This window comes from Malaclemys terrapin, chromosome 1 (genome assembly GCF_027887155.1).
Source record: "Malaclemys terrapin pileata isolate rMalTer1 chromosome 1, rMalTer1.hap1, whole genome shotgun sequence".
Classification (NCBI taxonomy): Eukaryota; Metazoa; Chordata; order Testudines; family Emydidae; genus Malaclemys; species Malaclemys terrapin.
In genome coordinates, this window is record NC_071505.1 from 66,185,072 (window position 1) to 66,201,906 (window position 16,835).

General features: G+C 45.6%; 1 protein-coding gene across 4 annotated transcripts in view; it reads right to left on the reverse strand.

Annotated features, from left to right (window-relative positions):
• Window positions 1-16,835, reverse strand: part of PTPRR (protein tyrosine phosphatase receptor type R) — a 214,768-nt gene that overhangs the window by 39,371 nt on the left and 158,562 nt on the right. The window lies entirely within an intron of this gene.

The window sequence follows — 16,835 nt, forward strand, 5'->3', positions numbered from 1 at the left end:
TGGTGGGCACACCAAACTGCAAAAGCCAGATTCTTAATAGTAAATGAATCATTTAGGCACCGAGGAAGAGAAGTAGGTTTGAGGGGAAAGAGAAAAGTTAGAATATTCCTTATAAGGGATGGGGAGGGGGGGCAGAAGCTAAATCTTATTTACTGAAGTTCACAGATTTTGAAAAATAATATGACACTCTTATGCCTGGTCATGACTAGGCCCAAAACAAAACCTTGTGTTTGAAGACATGAAATTTGAGAACTTTCTGAATTCCAAAGTTCTGAACTTTGTGGCTTAGGCCCAACTCTAATCACAATTTGTGAAAATAAGGGAAAACAAGTGACAATTTAGCAAAAACAGATAATTTTTAACCTATTCTGAAGAAACTAGCTTTATTCAATGTTACATTCTATATCTGTAGAGGAGAACTTTACTGTGTAATGAATTGAATATTGGGGACTTATCTGCTGTTGATATCAATGTAAAATTCCTCTGGCATATTCTCTTTTGACATATTAATATTGTAATTTGCTGACTTGACTTGCATAATCAGCTGAACGTGCAAGATTTTATGCAGTAAAGATAAACTGTGCACTTAAGGCCTGTTCAAAATCCATTGAAGTCAATGGAAATCTTTCCACTGCGTTCAATGAGCTTTGGATCAGGCCTAATAAAAAGTGGTGTTAAACAGAATACTCTGTTTAGCAAAAATATTATATATAAAAGGTCTCAAATTAAAATGCAATGTTAATAATGTAAATTACGCAGAAACTCCCCACAAAGTAGAGCCATCATTCAAAGCAAAAAGCAACAAGAAAATTCCCTATCTGTCCACTTATTCAATATCTCAAAAATGTGAATTTAGTGCTTGTGAAATATGTGAAGTGATACCTCTCGAGAATAAAATAAATCAGGTACAGTGTGGGCAGTGGTGGTGAAAACTACAAAACCTCACTTTGCCTATTGACAATGTGCCTCAACTCTGATATGAAGGGGATGTTTAATCTCGATTCCCATTCAATTGATGGCTTCTCTTCTAAAATTATCAACAAGGATGCCAGTTAGTGCCAATTGTGATGGTGTTTTGGTATAATGTAGAAACTTGCCCACTTAGAACTGGTCTGAAACCATCAACTCACTTTAGACTGGCCTCCGACAACAAAGGTTAACTACTGACATCTGAGCTGATGACCTATAGATGAAATCCCCTGTATTCATCCTCTCAACACTTTTTCACCATATAAGGTATTTAGGGATTCTTTGAATGCTGTCATGTAACCTTTAGTGTTTTTAACAAGTTAGTATGACATTAAGTAAGTTTGATGGCGAGCTCTAAAAAAGCAGGGACCTCTGAAAGAAAAGTGTGTGGGGGGAAAACTATGAAACCACCTAAATTATTCTAAATCATATTCTAGAATATAAACTACTCTGTATGCTCCATTAAATCCTCATGAATCTGAAATGCTAAAAGCAACCAGTCAGTGATATCAGTAAGAGTGGATGTTCCAGATAAGGAAAAAAATAATGGTTACCTAAATGATGTAAAAGTAACCCCATTTACAGTTCTTGGAAATCAAATAAAGAGTAGACTGCCTGTAACTTTAACAATCTCCTCCGATGTGAAAGATGTCTTTAATGTATAGCACAGAGGAAGTGGGAGATTATAATATTAACAGCAGACAAAAACACAATGTAAGTGTAGTAGATGTGCAGATAATAAGAATACAGTTCCAAATCAGAGGACGCACAAACCATAATAAATGAGGTAAAACAGAGGCAAAGAAATGATTAACAGACTTAGAGAGGATTGTGCATAGACACCAAAAATGTGTCACTTGAAGGACATCAAACTCATCAATGTTCTGTTTTCTGCTTCAAAGGAAAGCTTAATTCCATAACAGATTTGATTTTGAAAAATATGAAGAAAGCAGTGTCACACTTCAGGGCAACTGCCCTGTATTCCCCCACTATGGTCCAGCAAGGGCACCCACTCTAGGCTCCCAGCTGCTCAGCCATTACCTTTCTTGGGTAGAGACACCCAAATAGCTAAGCTATTTCCAGGCTAAACAGCTTCCTGCCTACACTGTGAATTCTCCAACTAAGTCAGACTGCCTAAGCAGGCCTGATTTTTTTTTCTCCTCAGAGATGATAAACAGTATAATTGCCACAGTTATAAGTTACCACCAGCTCATTCTAAGCAAGCACATTTATTCGTAAGGCAAAAGGATTATAAAGAAAATATACAAAACAACAAAAGAACCTACATACATGCTAATAAGCTTACCAGAAGTCACCCCGTGACTCCAATGAGGGCTCTAGCTGGTTAACTGTCCTTTAAACCCTACCCAGGGGTTTTCCTGGGGTTACCAGTTTATCACTCCTTTAACTCAGAACAAGAATACAGACCGGTTCAAGTCCTTCCAATCCTTCTCAGAAAGGGCCCCCCGTGGGCAGAAGGTTCTGTTCATTTGCTGGATCAGAAAGAAGGCCCTTAGTCAGCTTTAAATCAGGCTATTTAACCAAAAGTCCTTGTCTGCTGGTCTGGGGAGAATCCAATTTGAACCATTATATGCGAGCTTCTATACAGGTGGCGGTGGTTGTTCTTTGGAGGTGTTACAAGCTGAGTGAATCTGCCTAGCCACACCCCATTGTTCTTAGTTCTTGGAGGGCTGTGGTGCAGAGACAACATGTGCTTGCCAATGGGGGGGAGAAGGGGGACAGAGTGAGGGCAGCCTGCTTTAGTAGTGTTACTGAGCATGCTCAGTCTGTGTGAGTGTAACCCACACACCTCAGGGGTGTGGTGTTCTGACCCATCTAGTGGCACCGAGACCACTTAGAGAGATATATAAAATGAGTCTGCTCTACAGCCTTAGCTAACAGTCAGTTGGCTTTTAGCTCATGCGGTAGAGGCTCATGCACTAAGGTCCAGAGATCCCAGGTTCGATCCCACCCACCGACAACCAGGGCCTGTCGATGTTACATGAGCATTCTCAGTACAAGCCAAGCAGTAAATCGGGGAGCATGTGACCCCGCATGCCCCCGCCCTCACGGATCGCTTCTGCTGTGGTCCCCTTTCCCCACAGAATTACATACAGTCTCTGGCCCACAATGATACATAAACTTCATGCAATGAGGTTTGTCCAGAATATTGCAGGAAATTGCAGTCAGTATCTGTCACAAACAGGTTTTTGAGCCCAGACTAATCCTTTCTATTATACTATCTAAACAACATCTAACTTAAGAAATGTCATTTTCATAACTTCAAACCATTCTATCACTTGTTACCTCTTTCTTTTACTTTAGGAATGTCGAGTCACATGAATTCATACACTGATGTTTTGTAATGACCAAATATGCATTTGTAGGAGTAACTAACAGCTTTCACATTTGCTACAGTTAGAATGAGAAACAATCACCAGTGAATTCAACATAGTGAAGACTAAAAAATAAGATGAGCTGGCCAACTATCTAGAGAATCGTGTTACCAGGTGCCCTGCCTGACTTTAACATATTTCTAAATTCCACAAAGCACTGTTCAGTATTCAGTTATAAAAAGATAGAGAGAGAGAATATAATATTCAGGTTTATTCCTTTCTCCACATATACTGCCCTCTCTCATCACACACTTCCTGAACATAGAGTTCTTTAAGTTCCTAGACATTGCCCTATATATAAGCGTACTATTACACCCCATATCGGGAAGCTCTTGTAAAGCCACTCTGCCATATCAGTGAACCACTCCACTCACTTCCCTTTCTATAATATCTAGTGTCAGTTCTTTCCACCCACTGGCCTCACCCCTCTCTCCATTCACCAATAGCTCCACCCATTCCCCTTTCTCTCTAGGATTATAAATAGATTTATACATTTCTTATCAGTTCTTAATAGGCATGTTTCCCTTGTCTGCTGGAACTTCCACTGGGATGGTGACTTCACATTGCTCACAGTGTGGGACTGTATCAATAAGACCTCTTAATAAGCAATGTATTATGACAGATTTATAGCCATAAGCCACATACTACCGTACAAATACATAAGTAAGCAGTATGCATGATGGCAGTTGCTACAAATTTTGGGGCAGTGGATTCCTCTTTAACTAGAAGATTTTTAGTTGATTTTATTAATGTTTATCTATTTTTTAAACTATCTATCTAGTAATATTAGGTTAACCCTAATTCTCCCAAATGGCAGCACTTTTCTTGGTAAAAGAGGTTGCTGTCCTGTTTCCTGGACTCATCTCCCTGGAATAAGGTCTATCAGTGCTGATCACTTTCTTTTTTGGAGCTAACCAATCTTTCCAAATCCACTAAGCAAACTTTGTTTTTTTTCTTTTCTCCACTCAGGCAAAACTCTGCTTTGATGCGCTATCTCCTGCTCTCTTATGTTCTTGCCAATGGATCCTTTCAATAACGCTAATCATTTATTTATTTATTTATTTTAGCATACTATTTATCCAATGTTGTTTTACGTGACTAGAAATGACCTGGCTGTCATTTAAATTTTTTTCTCATTTATCAAACAAAGAAAACCTTTGCTGGAATCAATGATGCACAAGATAAGACTTACTGTACACAAGTTTATTTCAATGACATTGATGGGTGGCTTATAGCAAGAATTTGCTATCCAGGTCCCACAGATGGTGCAGTGAGTCAGAGACAGTAGCAGGTGGCAGAGGCAAAACAGAGCTCAGCTGATTGTAGCCATCTGGCTGTCTTTTGGGATGGGGTAAGCCAGGGGTTCTCAACCTTTTTCTTTCGGAGGCCCCCCCAACATGCTATAAAAACTCCACGGCCCACCTGTACCACAATAACTGGTTTTCTGCATATATAAGCCAGAGCCAGTGTTAGGGCATAGCAAGCAGGGCAATTGCCTGGGGCCCAATGCCACAGGGGCCCCCATGAACTACATTGCTCAGGCTTCAGCTTCAGCCCCGTGTGGCGGGGCTCAGGGACCTGAGCTTCAGCCCTATGCGGTGGGGCTTCGGCTTTCTGCCTGGGCCCCAGCGAATCTAATGCTGGCCCTGCTTGGGGCCCGCTAGGGGGCCCCGGGCTCCTGGTTGAGAACTACTGGGCTTCACTCGGGAGGATGATAAGCGCCTCAGGAATGGGAGGAAGATAAGTCTATCTGGGAATTGACATTTCCAGGACTCAGAAGAAAAGGATGGAGCTTGCTAGGGTAGTGAAGTCGAATGGATGGCACACAATGTGTGCTTGTACCAGCCACTGCCAAGAAACCCATTGCCAAACTTTTGCAGAACCTAATACTGTTGGAAAGTAGACAGCTGTGCACTAGAGAGTCAGTGGGAGAAGCTTGTAGGAGATAGGAGTGGCTAACAACTCCTGCATGTGGGCAGTTACAGGTATATGTAGCAGTTTCTTGCAGCTTGCCCAATGCTCCCTAGATAAACTAGTGTCCCCATCAACAGAGCACTATAGCTCAGATATAGAGAAATACAAATGCAGCGTAGAAGTGCAATGACAGGTAGGCACTTCACTCAGCAGCTGTTATTCAGCAGGGAGACACAAAAATCAACCATCTCTGAGGCAGTGGCCGCCCCCGCTCCTCAGAGCAGACACAAGGAGTAGGTGGAATACAGATAAATTACTAGCTAAAACTACAGCAACATTTGATCTAATTAAAACTATATAACTGAGTGCACAGTTGACAATCTAAAGGGACATTGCACACAAAATAGTGTACTGCTAGGCATAGATCAATGGTTCTCAACCACAGATACTCATACCCCTGAGAGTACGCAGAGCTCTTGAAGGGGGTTTGTCAACTCACCGATCATTGTTTCTCAACCTGGAGTCGCAACACCCCTGGGAGAGGCTTGGGGGGTCACAAGTGCAGGGCTGGTGTTAGGGAGTGGCAAGCAAGTCAGCTGCCCGAGGCCCCACACCAGAGGGGGCCCTGTGAAGCTAACTTACATGCCTCAGTCCTGGGCGGTGGGGCTTGAGTTTGAGTCCTGGGAGGTGGGGCATGGGCTTCAGTCTCCTGAAAGGGATACAGTAGTCTGGAAAGGTTGAGAACCACTGGCACTACCCTCCCACCTGTGACTATTCCCAAAACTGCCACAGTCTGGACCATCTGTAAATGAGATCACATGCATTCAGCCATTTGCACAGGACTACAATTTGCAGTGCTCCAATATACCTTGTGATGGGTGGTTCTAAACAGGAAAGTGCGCAGCTACAATCAGATACAATGCTGTCAGTGTTCATTGCCCACAAGCCCTGGGAGGTGCAGTTTGCTGTGAGGCTAAGTGTGAAACCTCTTTTATTCATTTTGTACCAGGGACGCTTTTTGCTAGGGCCTGTGAATAAGCATTTTAATGTTACTCCTCCAGCTCAGAGGCACAGCGACTGCTGTGTAAAAAATGAGGTGGAAGGAAGAGAGAGGGGAAATGCCTTCCAGCACCACTTTTTTCTTGCAAGTAGAGGGCATGGAGAGGGCTGAATAACTAGTCTGTGAATGTGCAGTGACCTTGGCTCCACTCAGTCAAGCTATTCTATTTATTTAGATTAATAAAGAGTGTAATAAAAGAGCGCCCTTCCAACGCAATGGGTGCCACTGATAATATTAAAAAGCTACACTAAACTAAACAGATCTGTCAGTATCCCAGATCAACTCAAAGACACAGCAACATCAAAAAGACTGAAATTAACTGACCCCACACGTATTCCTGTGTTCCATACTGAGGCCTAGCCAACATCCAATTCCTCACCGGCCAGGGAGAAAAGGTGGGCCTTGCAGCATGCCCTGTAAGTTGACAAACCCAGGCTGCTATAGACCTGTGGAGGAAGTGAGTTCAAAACACCCTAGCAGGCTCCTCCCTGCTTATAACAAAGGGGCTTTAGCAAGGCAACAGTGATGGATAGCATGGGGAGAGAAAGACTCTCTTAGATGGGTGGGTTCCAGGCTATTTCGGCCTTTATAGACCAAAGCCAACCTCTTAAATCAATCTGGAAATCAATAGTACAAGGAGAGATGTGCAATGAGCCTGCTTAACCTTATCTGCACTCTTCTTGGCTGAGAAAATATGTACCAAATAGGGCCCAATCATAACCCTTTGAAAGGCCCTACTGATTTCTGCTGGTAAAAAAAAGAGAAAGAACATATTCATATTGTTTTGTAACAAAGTGCAGCTAAAATGTTAATATTTTCCTTGGCTTTTACATTGTTATATCTGGCCGTCCTGGTGAAAGGGCTACTTCCTTTCTAACAAAAAGAAATATACCTGATCTAATTATAACTTTGAATTTATAGCTTTTTCCATTTCATGGGCTCTTTCAAGAATATTGGTGTTAAGAACCAAATTACTTACTATGAAGTGTAGAATTATTTTCTTAAGTCCTAACTTAACGTTCTGTAGTAGAGCAAAGACAGAAGTGGCCAGTTGCTAATTTAGCCAAGAAAGCATTTTAAAAAGAGCACAGTAGAAAATGCACAATAAGGCAGACAATGGCCTTAGAGGACAATAATTCCATTAAAACAGTAATCTGAAACTACACTTTGAAGAAATGAGGGAGGAGATTTAATAAATGAGGTAAATATTACACTAATCTTAGAGACATTGATTAACTTGTCAACACAAATATCCAACACGTGGGCTTACTTGCTGCTGTAATCATCAGGTTAGACTGTGCTCTTTCTCTGAGTGGGTCTGCAAAGGTATAGGGATCAAGGAAGGTTCCTCATCTTGGACCCTCACGTGGGGAAGAGCAGAAGACCAGCCACTGAGCTCACCTGAATGCAGGAATTACACGAGGGTAGCAGTGCAAGGACATCAAGTAGAAAGGCTAGCATAAGAATGTCTATATAGAGCCTGATCCAAAGTGCACTGAAACTGCTGGGAGTGTTTCCACTGACTTCAATAGATTTTGGATCAAGACCATAGGAATTGCCATAATAGGTAAGCCCAGTGGCTTAGTCCAGGGACCTGTCTTTGACTGGCTAACCTCCCTTAGCATGTCAGAGAATACTGGGAGGCATAGGGCTCTCTGAGACACAATTCATCCTGGAGTCCCAGCTCTTGGGATACCACACTCCCACCATTTCAGGAGTCACGCAGCCTATAATGTGTATAAATACACATTAATCCCGGCTAGAATGAAACTGTTCTGTAAATCTCATTTCTACCACTTCTGAATAACTATGAACCTTTCAGTCCTAGTGAATAAGGTTAACATTCTATTTATCTAGTATATAGATAAGCTGAGCCAAATGTGGAGCTAAATGAGTCCTTTGCTTGAGAAAAGTGAGCAGGATTTGGTCCTCTGTGGCCAAAATCACTCCTCTTGCAATTCCCCTGAGGTTTCTCTTGATGTGAATTATCATTACGTGAGGAATTGGTGGAATTTTAAACATTTGGTACATTAGCACGTTCACTGAAAAAGCTTGGGTCTAACTCTTTGGTTGGTAGCGAGTATGTGAAGTAAGTTGCACCAGGAAGTTACCCACGTATGGGTACTGTCTGGTGCCTACTATGGGGGTATAGGACATAGCCAGGGCCATATCTTTAGATGGTGTACTGATTGTAGAGCCACTGAGTCAATCCATGGAAGTATCTTTGAAAAGTTACATTTATAGAACAAATTTTAGCAGTAACTATGGTGGAAAAAATGAGTAATGCAACGTTTGCTTGAAAAGCCCCTAAAGGAGGCTCCACCTGTCCATCTCAATGGCCCCTCAGGTTAGCAAATCCTATAAATCATTAGCTAGGTCATTTCCAGGTCTACCTGTACCCTAAAATTAATCCACCGTTTGTGATTATGAAAATCCAGTTACCCAACAAGTTCTCCCGATTGTTTATTTAAACTTGGTAATTTCTTTAAATACACGCACCAATGTTTATTCAGCACTCTTTAAAAATGCAACGCCCAGCGTCCCAGTCCTCAGCTTTTCATTCTCTTTAATGGTTTGGGAATCAACTGCGGCTGGTTGCTGCCCTCCAAAAGTCATTGCCCTGTGACCTTGGAATTTCAGACAAGGGAGGTGCTTCCTTTGTGATCTCAGTGCCCCATCCCTTTGCTGAGTTTCTCTGTTGCTGAGGGGTAGCTGTTGAACTGTGCAGGTGGAAGGAAGACATTAATTAGCTGGAAGAGCACTGATGTCTGTGACTGCAGAGGTGGGAGCTTGGTTTGAATTCTAAGAGAACATACGTAGCAGTGCAAACTCAACAGTGCTATTGTCTGTGGATCTTACTGTAGAGAAAGGAGAAAAAAGAACTTGCAATAGTCTTCCTACATTGAATTTTTATTTCTGTTAATTCATACTATTACTATTACTTGTGTGATGCTGGTAGACCAGGGTTCCAGCTCTTACCAAGGCTGTAGGCATCAGCTGAGCACTGACAAATTCATAGCTGGAAACCAGACCAGCTAACCTGTATGCTAGTATTGTTCAAGATAAGTGTTAGACTTGTAAGGATGTGTTTAGTGTTTAGACTCTATCAGATGCTTGTAAGTTGTTGGATGCATTAATCTTATTTGTAATGTCTGTACCCCATTCTTTAAGGTCATATGTAAGCTTTGCTCATGGGCGGTGGGTATCAAAGGCCAGGGCATACTAAGCCTCCCCAGACCCAAGCCATGGCCACTCCCATGTTCTGCCAGGAGGCCCTGCTCTCCCTCCCCCTCTACCCTGAAGCCAGCCGGGGCTCAGCTCCAGCCAGCGGCCTGGAGCTCAGACTTGCTGGTGGCCAGGGGCAGCCCCGGGTGGCGCTTGGGCTGGCCCAGGGTGGGGTTGGCCCAGCGGCCAAGGCCGGCGGGTACTGGGGGACTTGGGGCTCCGGCGGGTGGAGGGGCAGGGCCTTGGGCAGAAGGGGTGGGGCTAGTGGGTTAGCCTTCCCAAAGGCGGGGTTCACCCACCCAAGGGTGGTGAGTTGTATGGGCCCGTGGTGCCCATGCTCCACCAATATGAGGGCCCGGGGGCCCGGCTACACCAAAGTTCAGAGCCGGGTCTCTCCCCTGACCCCGTGCGCCTCCCCCAGAGCATCCTCCCCGGCTCCGCTTGCTGCCTCTGGGCAATTTAAAAGGGCCCGGGGCCCCCGCCGCCACCACCCGCAGCGCAATGGGGCTAAGATGGCTTCCTGCCCACCCGCTCCGCTTCCAGAAGTGGCTGGCACATCCCTGCAGCCCCGGGGTGGAGGGGGGCAGGCTTGTCTCCGCGTGCTGCCCGTGCCCCAAGCTGCGACCAATGGGAGCTGCACAGGTGGTGCCTGCAGGCAGCAGTGTGTGGAGACCCCTCCGGCCCCACCTAGGAGCTGCCGCCAGAGAGGGGTGTGGGTTGCTTCCAGAAGCTGCACCCCTCACCCTCTCCCATACCCCAACCCCCTGCCCCAGCCCAGAGCCTGCACCCCAACTCCCTCCCAGAGCCGGTCCCTGCACCCCCTCCTACACTCCAACCCGCAACCCAGAGCCCGCACCCCATACCCAAACTCTCAGAGTCTGACCCCTCCACCCTCCCGCACCCAAACTCCCTCCCAGAGCCTTATGGTATGTGTGTGTGTGGGGGGGGGGAGGGGGAAGACTTGGATCTGTTCTGGGCACCACCAAAAATTATACAAACCTGCTGCCCCTGCACCTGCTGCCCATGATTTTGCTTTCTAACTGTAAAGATGCCTGCTCTGAACTTGTGAACCTAGGCAGAAGGAGTGGTTTCTCTGCACATCAAGCAGGATTATCAAAACTAAATGGGCCATTGTGGAACATCAGGCTACAAAGACTGGGTTAATGGTCCTCTCACACCCATGAATGTGCTACGTGCAAGAAAGCTCATCCCATCAGTCTGAATTCTGGAAAAGGGAAACAAAGATAGCTGACATGAAAATTTTTCATCTCTTTGCTGCTTGCACTCTCACAGGGATGGAGCAAGGAAACAAAAGCAGAGATCCCCAGAGTCAGCCTGTGTTAGTCCAAAGAGACATTCAGTGCTGACAGATTATTACAACTCTGACACCTTTTGGAATCATAGACTGTAACTCATTTGTGTATATATGTTGCCTCCTTTAACCTGTAAATAACGCTCTCATTTCTTTTTCCTAGTTAATAAATCCTTAGATAGTTTATTAGAATAGAGTTTACAAGTGTAGTCTTTGGGGTGAGATCTGAGGTACAAATTGACCTGGGGTAAGTGACTGGTCTTTTGGGACTGCGAGCGACCTAATATTTTGTAAAAAGAACAAGGAGTACTTGTGACACCTTAGGCCTGGTCTACACTATGGGTTTAGGTCGACTTTAGCAGCGTTAAATCGAATTAAGCCTGGACACGTCCACACAACGAAGCCCTTTCTTTCGACTTAAAGGGCCCTTTAAACCGGTTTCTTTACACCACCTTCGACGAGGGGATTAGGGATAAAATCGGCCTTTGCGGGTCGGAATTGGGGTAGTGTGGACGGAATTCGACGTTATTGGCCTCCGGGAGCTATCCCACAGTGCTTCATTGTGACCGCTCTGGACAGCACTCTCAACTCAGATGCACTGACCAGGTAGACAGTTTGAATTTCATTTCCTGTTTGCCCAGCGTGGAGAGCACAGGTGACCACGCAGAGCTCATCAGCACAGGTAACCGTGATGGAGTCCCAGGATCGCAAAAGAGCTCCAGCATGGACCGAACGGGAGGTACGGGATCTGCTCGCCATATGGGGAGATGAATCAGTGCTAGCTGAATTCCGTAGCAGTAAATGAAATGGCAAAATATTAGAAAAGGTCTCCAAGGCCATGAAGGACCGGGGCCATAACAGGGACACACAGCAGTGCCGCGTGAAAGTTAAGGAGCTACGGCAAGCTTACCACAAAGCCAGAGAAGCAAATGGAAGGTCCGGGGCAGAGCCGCAAACTTGCCGCTTCTACACGGAGCTGCATGCCATTCTAGGGGGTGCAGCCTCCACTACCCCAACCGTGTGCTATGACTCAGTCAATGGAGAAACACACAGGGAAGACGGTTCGGGGAACGAGGAAGATGAGGATGGAGGTACTGTAGGTAGCTCACAGCAGCAAGGAAGCGGAGAAACCGGTTTCCCCAACAGCCAGGATATGTTTGTGACCCTGGACCTGGAACCAGTAACCCCCGAACTCACCCAAGACCCTCGGGGCACACAGGAGACCTCTGGTGAGTGTACCTTTGTAAATATTTGTAAACATTACACATGGTTTAAAAGCAAGCGTGTTTAATGATTAATTTGCCCTGGCAATCGCGGCCAGTACATCTACTGGAAAAGTCTGTTAACGTGTATGGGGATGGAGCGGAAATCTTCCAGGGACATCTCCAGAAAGCTCTCCTTCATGTACTCCCAAAGCCTTTGCAAAAGGTTTCTGGGGAGGGCTGCCTTATCCCGTCCGCCATGGTAGGACACTTTACCACGCCAGGCCAGTAGCACGTAGTCTGGAATCATTGCATAACAAAGCATGGCAGCGTATGGTCCCGGTGTTTGCTGGCATGCAGACAATATCCATTCCTTATCTCTCTTTGTTATCCTCAGGAGAGTGATATCATTCACGATCACCTGGTTGAAATGGGGTGATTTTATTAAGGGGGACATTCAGAGGTGCCCGTTCCTGCTCTTCTGAACAGAAATGTTCCCCGCTGTTAACCACGCGGTGGGGGGAAGGGTGAAGTGATCATCCAGGAGAATCGTGTGTGTGGGGGGGGGGCGTGGTTTACTTGGGTTTGTGCCGCATGTTAACCCGGAAACCGCAGCCCCTCCTTTTACATTTGTGGAAGCAGAGAAAAGAACTGACAGAAGGGAACTGCAATGCATGATGGTTGTTAGCAAGAGTCAGGCTTCGTAGAAGGGAACTGCAATGCATGATGGTTGTTAGCAAGAGTCAGGCTTCGTTAGCAAGAGACAGTCTTTGTTAGCAAGAGTCAAGCTAGCTGTGACCCTGATAACCCTGATAACGCGAGATTTGTAGAAGCGAGGATTGTGTGAGGATTGTGTGAGACTGGTGAGAAAGAGCTGTGTAAGAAGTCATTGTGACCTCAGTATAGATAAGGTGTAGAAGACCTTGTGTAGATAAGGTATAGAAACTAATTGTATGTAGGCAAGAGTCAAAACAAGTAAGGAAATGAGATATTAAGATGGCCTATGTATAAACAAAATGCAGCTGTCCCTCATTATTTCTGTAATGAAAGGTATAAATGCTTGCTGTAATTAGTTACCAGAGAGAGACCTACTTGCTCTCTCCTCTGCACATGTGAGAGTTAATAATAAAGCGTCTGACTTGCTGCACCTAAACAAAAACAGTGAGAACTCAGTTTTTCTCCGACAATTTGGGGGCTCGTCCGGGATGGCAACGCCCACTGAGGCAACGGCAGCTGCTACGGATCGTTCCCCTTCGAACCCCATGGCGCCACAATAGAGGTAAGAGACCTTTTGAAATCTCTATTGGGGTGTCGGAGGAGGACTGTCCGTGGGGCTGTCTGCCCCTGTTGGGCTCACGCCATCCAAACTTATTGACTGTGCAGCAAGGTCAGATGCTGAGCGGCGTAATAGGGGAATTGTTTGCCGCCCCCTGTAAGCATATGCTAGGTGCATAGGGTTTGCACCTGTATTGAGGAGTTGTTACTGCCTCAAGAGGGGTTTTTACCGCCTCAAGTGATGCATCAAGGTACTTGGGAATAGTACCTGGAGGTACTCAGGAGTAGTACCTGGTAGAAGGCCTTGGTATGTTGGTGTGTGTAGTCTGTGTGTGTGTGTGTGTGTGTGTGTGTGTGTGTGTGTACACAGTGTGAATTGAGTGTTACCGGAAGACGCCCAGAGTACTCTGCGAAGTCTTTTGGCTCGTGACCAGAACTACTCTAACGCAAGCCCGGTAACTAGAGGATCTTTAGGAGATCCGACCCATGTAGGTTGACTCGGCCTGGCATCGTCCGGCGAGGAGGCTACCTGGGTCTAGGAGTGTGTGCACCCATCTTCCCTCCCCTTTTCCTCTCCGTGTGAGCCACTGACAGTCTGACCATCTCACTGGATGCAACAGAGTAAGCGGCGCTTTCTCTCTGAGATTAGCCGACGCTCTTTGCTGAAGGGAGGTGTAGGGGGTCATGGCTATCCTCGTTAGTCACTCCTGTGTGAATACCCTGTAGGGAGAGATCCTTAGTTTATGAGCCGCTAGCGCGGACAGGGCATCCTTCCCCTTTGAGTGTGTGATTGGAAAATGGGTGGGGGACAGTCTAAGTCTTCCCTTTCACCCCCTAAGGGTACCCCAGCTTATTTCATGTACGTACATTATGGTCTGAAAACCTGCAGGTATTTAAATAGTTGGAATCTTTACACGCGTGCTAATCCATCTAAACAATGTCCACTAGAAGGTACCTTTGATTTAGACAAACTTAAATACCTTAAAGAAACTCTGGCTTCACCAAAAGCCTCTGATACACAGTGGGAGCAATTTGTCTGTTGGTGGGAGGAAGCAACAAAGAGACTCCACGAGTCTCGAGTGCGGAGTCTAAAAGACTCCCAGGAAAAGTTAAAAGCTCAAGTGCAACATTTACAACTTAAATGCAAGGCATCCAGCTGTCTTCCCCCTAGGGTGATTCCTTCAGCTCCTGTGTATCCTAATCCCGTTCAAGCAATTCCTTCTGCTCCCCTTTATCCCCAATTAGTTAGATCTGACCGTGAGGAGGAAACTGCTGAGGATATTTTAGATTTCTTCAGTAACATTCAGCAGCAGCAGCAGCCCGTGCTGCCTCCTCCCCCTGCACAGCCTGGGTCTGCTAACGAATCTCACCCGGCAGTGCCAGTTTCACCACAGCATGTATCAGCTGCATACATTGTTCTCTCTTCCCCTGGGAGAGAAGCCTCCTCTTCACCACAAAGAGGTGATTCTGAGCCTCCCAGTAACTCCCCTGATTCTAATCCCTCTGAGGAAAGTACCCGTTATCTTACTAGAAGTGTGGCACATGCACTCCAGGTTCCTTTAAGAGGCCTGGAACTATTTCTCAAATGCGTACTTTTCTTGGCATGACTGGGTACTGTAGACAATGGATTTTAGGCTATGCAACAATGATTAAACCCTTACAGGATCTGACTAAGTCAGGTACCCCTGAGCCTCTTCCTTGGTCTCCAGAGGCTGAACAAGCTTTTGTTGCTATCAAGCAAAGTCTGTCCAGTGCACCAGCCCTGGGACTTCCTGATTATGCTAAACCATTCACTCTTTTCTGTCATGAGCGTAATGGGATTGCTTTGGCTGTATTAACGCAAAGGCACGGAGACAAACACCGTCCCATTGCTTATTACAGTACTGCCCTAGACGCTGTGGCAGCTGGATTTCCCCCTTGCCTGCGTGCTGTAGCTGCAGCAGCTCTTGCTGTTCAGGTATCTGAATCTATTGTCTTAGGATCTCCTTTGATTGTTGCTGTCCCTCATGCTGTGGCTGCCCTCTTGTTAAAATCTAAGACACAGCATCTATCCACTTCTCGTCTTACAAAATATGAGCTTGTCTTGTTGTCTTCATCTCATATTACTTTGGCTCGTTGCCCTGTTCTAAATCCTGCCTCCTTGTTGCCTGGGCCCGAAGATGGAGACCCACATGACTGTGTGTCTGTGACATTGGTTCTCTCTCGTCCAAGAGATGATTTACTAGATGTGCCTTTGCAAAATCCTGATCTTATTTACTTTGTAGATGGTTCGTGGTTCGTGCTCGCGAGATTCTAAGGGCAAATTGGTTGCTGGTTATGCTGTGTGTTCTGCACATGCTGTTATTGAAAGTGCTTTCCTTCCTACTGTGTTTTCTGCTCAAGTGGCCGAACTTGTGGCTTTAACTCGAGCCTGCATTCTCGCTCAGGATCAAGCAGTTACAATCTATACAGACTCTCGTTATGCTTTTGGAGTGGTACATGATTATGGGTTGCTCTGGAAGTATAGAGGTTTTCTTACATCCACTGGTTCTCCTATTAAGAACAGTCTGTATGTCTCTGCTCTTTTAGATGCTCTTTTATTGCCCAAAGCTATAGCTGTCGTGAAATGTACAGCTCACCAGACCCCTCATGATGAAGTTACCCGTGGAAATGCTTTGGCAGACTCTGCAGCCAAAGCAGCGGCCCTTTCTGCACCTCAGGCTGAATATACTTGTGCTTTGATTGAACAGCCTCCACTAGCCTCCCTTGAGGATCTGGCCAAGATCCAGGAAGCAGCACCGGCAGCTGAGAAACGTTTATGGAGTGCTAATGGCTGTATTCTACACCCTGATCATCTTTGGCGTGCCCCAGCTGGTCGCCTGGTTGCACCGAAGATGCTAATGCCCTATCTTGCTCGTGTATACCACGGAATGGCTCACGTGAGCAAAGGGGGGACGGTTGCTGCGGTTAACCGAGATTGGTGTGCGTTCGGGTTCCCAGTCATTGCACATCACTACTGTCAACAATGTGTGATTTGTCAGCAGCATAACATTGGTAAAGCTGTTAAAGTTAGGCAGGCAGCTCACCCTCCCCCTTGGGGACCTTTTGTAAATATTCAGATTGATTTTATTCAACTGTCTAAATGTTGTGGCTATGAATATGTATTGGTTTTGGTGGATGTATTTTCAAATTGGGTTGAAGCTTTTCCCTGCAGGAAAGCAGATGCCAGGACTGTTGTGGTACAAAATCTTTAAGCAGAAGTTTCACGATTTGGCATCCCTGTGAGTATCAACAGTGACCGTGGAACTCATTTTACTGGACAGATTGTAAAGGAGTTATGTGCAGCTTTGCAGACTCAACACAACCTTCACTGTCCCCACCATCCGCAGTCTGCTGGGACAGTGGAACGCCAGAATGGAATTCTGAAAAATAAACTGGCCAAGATTTGTGCTGAAACAAACTTGAAGTGGCCAGAGGCCCTTCCTCTGGCACTAATGAGTATG